This window comes from Myotis davidii, unplaced genomic scaffold, assembly GCF_000327345.1.
Source record: "Myotis davidii unplaced genomic scaffold, ASM32734v1 scaffold1246, whole genome shotgun sequence".
In the NCBI taxonomy this organism is placed as follows: Eukaryota; Metazoa; Chordata; class Mammalia; order Chiroptera; family Vespertilionidae; genus Myotis; species Myotis davidii.
Window position 1 is genome coordinate 345,561 of NW_006297510.1, and position 6,370 is coordinate 351,930.

The 6,370-nt window shown below is 42.9% G+C and overlaps 1 pseudogene; it reads right to left on the reverse strand.

The window, feature by feature from the left end:
* Positions 1 to 5,715: 5,715 nt before the first annotated feature.
* On the reverse strand, positions 5,716 to 5,974 carry LOC102771758 (annotated as a pseudogene).
* Between the last annotated feature and the right edge of the window lie 396 nt (positions 5,975 to 6,370).

Sequence of the window (6,370 nt, forward strand, 5' to 3'; positions counted from 1 at the left end):
TATGTAACACCAATAAATATTTAAAATAAAATTAAAAGTCTTCCAGGTGATTCTGATACAGGCTCAAGTTTAAGAACCCCTGTAGCAGAAAGAAGTTATAATGTATATCAGTTAGGATTAGTTTCAACTGCATAGAAAGGGTAAAACTCAAAACAGTATTAGTGGCAAAACATACCAGATTTACCTTTTATGTGGAAGAAGTCTGAAGGTGGTCTTTCCAGGGCTGGTGTGGTGGTACCACAAAGCCATCAGAAGCCGGAGCTCTGTCTTTCGGTTTTGCCATCCTCAGCACTGGTTGTCATCTTCAAGGTTGCCCCGTAGTCCAGGATGACCACTGGAGCTCTAGCTCTCACATCTCATATTCAAGGCGGCAGGAAGGAACAAGGGGAAAAAGATGAAAGGGGAATGTTTTCAAATGAGTCAGCCACCTTTAAGCAGAACATCATCTCTGTTTACATTGCATTGTCCCAAACTTAGTTGCTCGACCACAACTATCTGCAAAGGAGGCTGGGAAATGAGACCTTTAATTGGATCTGGGACAGTATTTGAACAAATTGAATACAATGAGGGCTCTGTTGCTGAGGAAAAAACGAGAACTGACATCAGGTGACTGTAGAAGCTTCTGCCACAAACCTTTAAAATGCAGCTGGGAGAACTTGAGAAACTTAGAAAACATCATGAAATCATGGACATCTTTACATTTATACATTATTCTTCTATTCAAGGCAAGTATTGGGTTTTTTGGTACCAAGTCTCTGAGGAAAAATATTATGATCCTCAAATGTGTGGAATGAGAAGTTGTTTGTGGTGCCTTACTATACCACTTACATGCCAGTCCATAGTTCTAATAGTTTCAGGATAAATGTCCTTTATTGGATCATCGTAAAAGCAAGTGGTTGGCTTCCCCCAAAGATAAGTTGGTTCAAATGAGCTTTTCTGTCTAGTCTTAGAAAAGAAAACTCCAGTCCTCAGAAAAATATACAACAACTTGGCTTTCCTGGTTCCCGGCCCCAAGTTCTGCCCGGAACATGGCTCCTAAGCTTTGCTTTACCCAGAATGAGAGTGGAAAGTGAAGGAAGCCCAGCCAAAGCAGGCCAGATACATTTAAAAAGCCATGGTCATCACTGTCTCTTAAGTCTCGGGCTCTCAAACCTTAGGTCTATGAGGCGCACCTGGGAAACTGGATACAAATGCAAATCCCCATGTCCTAAGCTAATGCCCCAGAACAGGAACAAGAACCTGGAGTTTGTGTGGTTTTTCAATTACCCCAGTTGACTCTGATGGGCCTTTGAGAAACTCTAAATATCTAAAATACCCAAATGCATATCATATGACAGCAGGCAATGTGGGGGACAAATTCATTCAAAAGCTGAGACTTGCATCTTCTCCAAAGTACAGCAAAGTTAAAACAGCTGGTTGATTTGATGAAAAACATCAAATCAGCTGTTTGACCCCTTGTTTGGTAACTTCAGTTAAAACAGACAAGTCGGGAAATTCTCCATGCCCTGAGGCCAGCGTTAATGGAAGCCAGCTCAACAACAATAGTGAGGACAATGACAACAGTCTGCTCCAAGACAAAGGCTGCACCAGATCCCAACACGAATCCTTTGTTAACCTGGGCCATTGCTTTCAGTATGAGGTGATGTTTAAGTCTCCTTCCAGCTCTACCAAGCTATAATTTTACGTTAAGGTCTTTAGACAAGTGTGTGTTGACACTAAGGAGAAACAGCAGCAAGGATGTCTGAAAGGAAGAATGGGGAGGCAAAGAAGGCAGAGAAGGAGAAGAAAAGCTACCTTTGGCACAAAGCTGCTAACTCTTCAAAAGAAAAAAAAAAAAACAACAGCCACACACACACCACACAAGCACACACACCTGCACAAAGCCTCATTATCTTTCAGCTACCACCTATCTAGATCAGCTGCTGTTAAGCCCTGCACTGTTGACATGAGTCAGAAAAGTATAAGCTCTAGTCTAGACAAGATTAAGAGTTTTGCTTTGTATTACACCCACTTCCAACTACAATTTCACTGCAGCAAAAATGAGAGATGAGGGGAAAACACCCCACCCTACCATGCAGGGTGCTGTTTAAAATAGGAGATGTGCTCCATCTACTGGTACAGATGACAACCACACATAGAGATGCAAACACCATAAAACAGAATCAAGGCACCTATTTTCAATTGGACACTTTTTTAAAAAATGAGAAAGAAGGAACCAAGAAAGAAAACCATGAAATTTACTAGGACAGAAGCTAGTAAAAAAGAGAAACAGACTGGACAGAGGCACAATGGGAGAAGCAGCTTAAAAAACAGGGAAGAAAGTGCTAAATTGGCAAAACTGTAAGAAACGGATGCTATTTGGTCATCGTTTCAACACAGGCTTCAAAAATGGCCCCACAACTAGGTTGTACATTTGAAACTAATACTAACTAATATGGAATGAAACTGTTTAGAAAAATAAATTTTAAATTAAAAATGTTTTTTAAAAGCCCCCATAAAATCTGGAAATAGCATACAATGTGCCACGATTTAGATCCTTCATTTAAATTATTACAGGGGAGGGAGCTAGCGGCGGGCACTGCCCACGTGGCACGGAGCTACCCATGGCTCATGAACTTGCGTGTGGGGCGGTCTGGCCAACTGGCGGCAGAGTCTGCGCGTGGCCACCATTCCACGTCAACTTCAACTACTCCAGTGACAGTGCCTGCTGGAGTGTGTGCTGCTGGGCCACACGTCGCGTGACATTCTGGCCAAGGTGCTGTGTAACAAGGCGGTCGGTGCAGCCGCAGCCGTCTCGGCCTTCTACACGGGTATGAGCATTCTCCAGGGAAAGAATGACCTATTTCTGGACCTGAAACAGAAATTCTGGAATACATATGAGGCATGCAATTACTGATTCCTTTCACCAGCTTCAACATAGCAGTTGGGATATCTTTTTAGAAATATATCTGATATTACATTCTCCTCTTTTATATAGTTCTTAACAAACTTTAATTTGGAAATCATTTCACACTTACAGAAAAGGAACAAGAACAATTCAAAGAACACCCATGTGGGTGGCCTGAATGGTGAGCCAGATCACATCTGCAGGTGGGAAGTTCCATCTCCTTGAGGAAGGAGGTGCCCAGTTCGTCACTGGGGTCTCTGGTCCCCCTTTGACAGCTTATCTCAGAGGTTCTACCCATGGCACCAACAGACATGGAGCCTGCAGTGCACCTTGTCCAGATCTGGACCCCTTGGGCCTTGACTCCCCATCCCCTGGCTCCTCTGCAAAATCTCCTGTGAATCTTTGATAGCACCTACTATGTGCCCACACCAACACCATGCCAGGAGCTGAGGTTTTGGAAATGAACTAGAACTCCTGCCTGGCAGAAGTTCACCATCTGGAGGAAGAGACTGGCCTGTAAAAAGAGAACATGCCCCTCAAGTATTTGATGGGAAGTTAACACCATCTTTGTTTGCTCAGACACTGTGCAAAACACTCCTCAAAACATGTATGCCTAAGAGGCCACGCCAGAGGTCCAGGAACTTCTCCTCTGAGAGGTGGTTCTCTCCACCAGGGGACTCCTGCCCAGCCTCATCTCATGCTTCCCTCTCCCTCTTCTGTGCCTCAACTGCTCTTGAATTCCAGCTCCTGAAACATGGCAGCCTCGTCCCACCCTAGCCTTGCACCTCCCTTCCTTCCTGCCTTAGCTTATACGTCATTCCCTAATTTTTCTGACCACCTGTGCCCATTATCAAGTCTCCTAACCTTTGGTATTGCTCTGCTGAACTCCTCACAGTTGTAATAAATCACTTATTAATGTAAAAAATACCCTTCCAGTGGTTCTCAACCTTGGCTGCACATTAGAATCACCTGGGAATCTTTTTAAAATCCTGATTTCTGGGCCTCATCCTCTGGAAAGTCTATTTCTTTGTTACTAATGTTGTGGCCCCACCCCATAACAAAGAAACAGAATTTCCAGAGGATGAGGCCCAGAAATCAGGATTTTAAAAAGATTCCCAGGTGATTCTAATGTGCAGCCAAGGTTGACAACCACTGCCTTATGCCCTTTACCCAAATTTGCCTATTGTTAACACTTGTCCCCATTTGATTATTTGTGTGCTCTATCCATCCATCCATCTTTCTAGTTTGTTTTTCTAAATCATTTGGGTTAGTTACACATAGAATTACCATTTACCCCTAGATACTCAAGTTTCTATTTTCTAAGAAGAAAGATGTTCTCCTATAAGAAATAATTGCAAGGAAATATTTGGTAGGGATTCTATCCACATTGACACAATTGACTTCAGTGAGTCTAAGGCTTAATATAGGACCATTATACATTTTGTCATTGTCTAAAGACATAGAGACAATAGTGCTGATGCCAGAATTTTACACCAGTTTGGAAAAGACTGGAGGGGTTGAGGCATGACCAGCCCTTCTGTGCTTCTTGTGCATATAGTTGGTCTCTAATGACAACAGCTGTTGCCTACCAGGCCTGTCAGTGTTTCTAATCATGATGTTTAGGCTTCTGAAGAATATGATACTTTTTTTCCTCCAACAGAGCTATGTGCTTTTCAGAGGTGCTGCTGAATATTTGACCATCATTTCTCATTTACAGGTATTGACAGTACAAGTCTGCAAAGCATTCTAGAAACAACTTTTCCACTTCTCATAGACTTGCCTTATCAGTGGATCCTACAGCTTCTGGGGATGAAGAAGCAAGAAAAATAACACTTCGTGAGCATCTGCTAAGCACCAGGCTCAAGGCTTCACAGGTTATTCACTTAATCTTCACACCCACACTATGGGGGTCTCTCTTCTTATTCTTATTCTGCAGATATCAAGACAAAGGCTCAGAGAAGTTAAATAATGTTCCAATGCTATTAACTTGTGGATCTGGAAAACTGACCGTAGGAATCGTAGTGTGTGGGCTTTCTATTATAACATGAAAATGCAGTATCATAATCATAATATAGGCCAGTATTTCTCACGTGAGGAATTGCATCAGGATCTCCTGGGGTTAAGGTTGCCTGTTAAAAGTGAAGCTCCAAGATCCTCCGCAGACTTGAGTGACTCAGAACCTCTGGTGGAACCCTGGAGTCTGAATTTTAACGAGTGTCAGGGATGACTCCAATTCCTGTTAAAATTGGGGAAAACCTGATATAAGAAACAAACAAAAAAAAGCTGAGATACCAAGAACATACTTTTAGAGCTAGTGGTTCCTCTATTTACAATTTTTTTTCTATTTTTTATTTTAAAAACTGAAATGAATTTTATTTTTTTTTCTTTCAAATATATTTTATTGATTTTCCACAGAGAGGAAAGGAGAGAGACAGAGATAGAGAGTTAGAAACATCGATGAGAGAGAAACATCGATCAGCCGCCTCCTGCACATCCCCCACTGGGGAAGTGCGCGCAACCCAGGCACATGCCCCCGACCGGAATCGAACCCGGGACCCTTCAGTCCCCAGGCCGACGCTCCACCCACTGAGCCAAACCGGTTCCGGCTAAAAACTGAAATGAATTTTAATACAGAAAATGAAGACAGCATTTTGCAAATTATGGCTCAGAGGGATATCTCTGTTTGAGGAAATCAGCATGCTACACTTTGAGAGATGAAATGTTACAGAGTGTACTACAAAATTTTAAAATTAAATTAAAAAAATACAATGGTTGCCAAGGTAATGCAGGTCAGGGATCAGAGGTGAAGGGTCACTCATTATTAAGAAGAAATCCAAAAAGCTAGCTGCATCATAATCTCTCATTAGTGTTCCAATGGAGCCTCTTTGGGGCCGGGGGTGGTAAACTTGAACATTTTGGCAGACATTCAAGGGCTTTTTCAGTGAAAAGATTTTTACATGACTACTATTGCTATTCCCATGAGGAGGCAGTGTTGAAAGCATAGTAGATGCTAGTTCCGCAGAACATGCTTTGGGAAGCACTCTTCTGGCCTGTTTTTGGCAGCCATTTTCCCTCTGTGCATCACATCCTCCTCCTCTGGTGACCTGACCACCGAGTGCATACCTCCTACTGCCACCTTCAGGTTTCTCTATTTTTTATAGCTCGAGATGCTAGCTAGCTAAGCAACTCAGATTCTCGGGGCCAGTTTACTCATTTGTAAAATGGAAACCGGTTTCGGTCTCACATTGTTGTACTGAACAGTGCTGCATGGAAAACACTTCATAAACTGGAAATGGCTCTGTGATAGATTTTAAAAATGGCCAGCCCTGGCTGGTGTGGCTCAGTTAGTTAGAGCCTCACCTGTATACCCAAGGGTCATGGGTTCGATGCCTGGTCAGAGCACCTACCTGGGTTTTGGGTTCAGTCCTTGGTCGGGGCATGTGCAGGAAGCAACCAAGGGCTCTCTCTCTCTCTCTCTCTCTC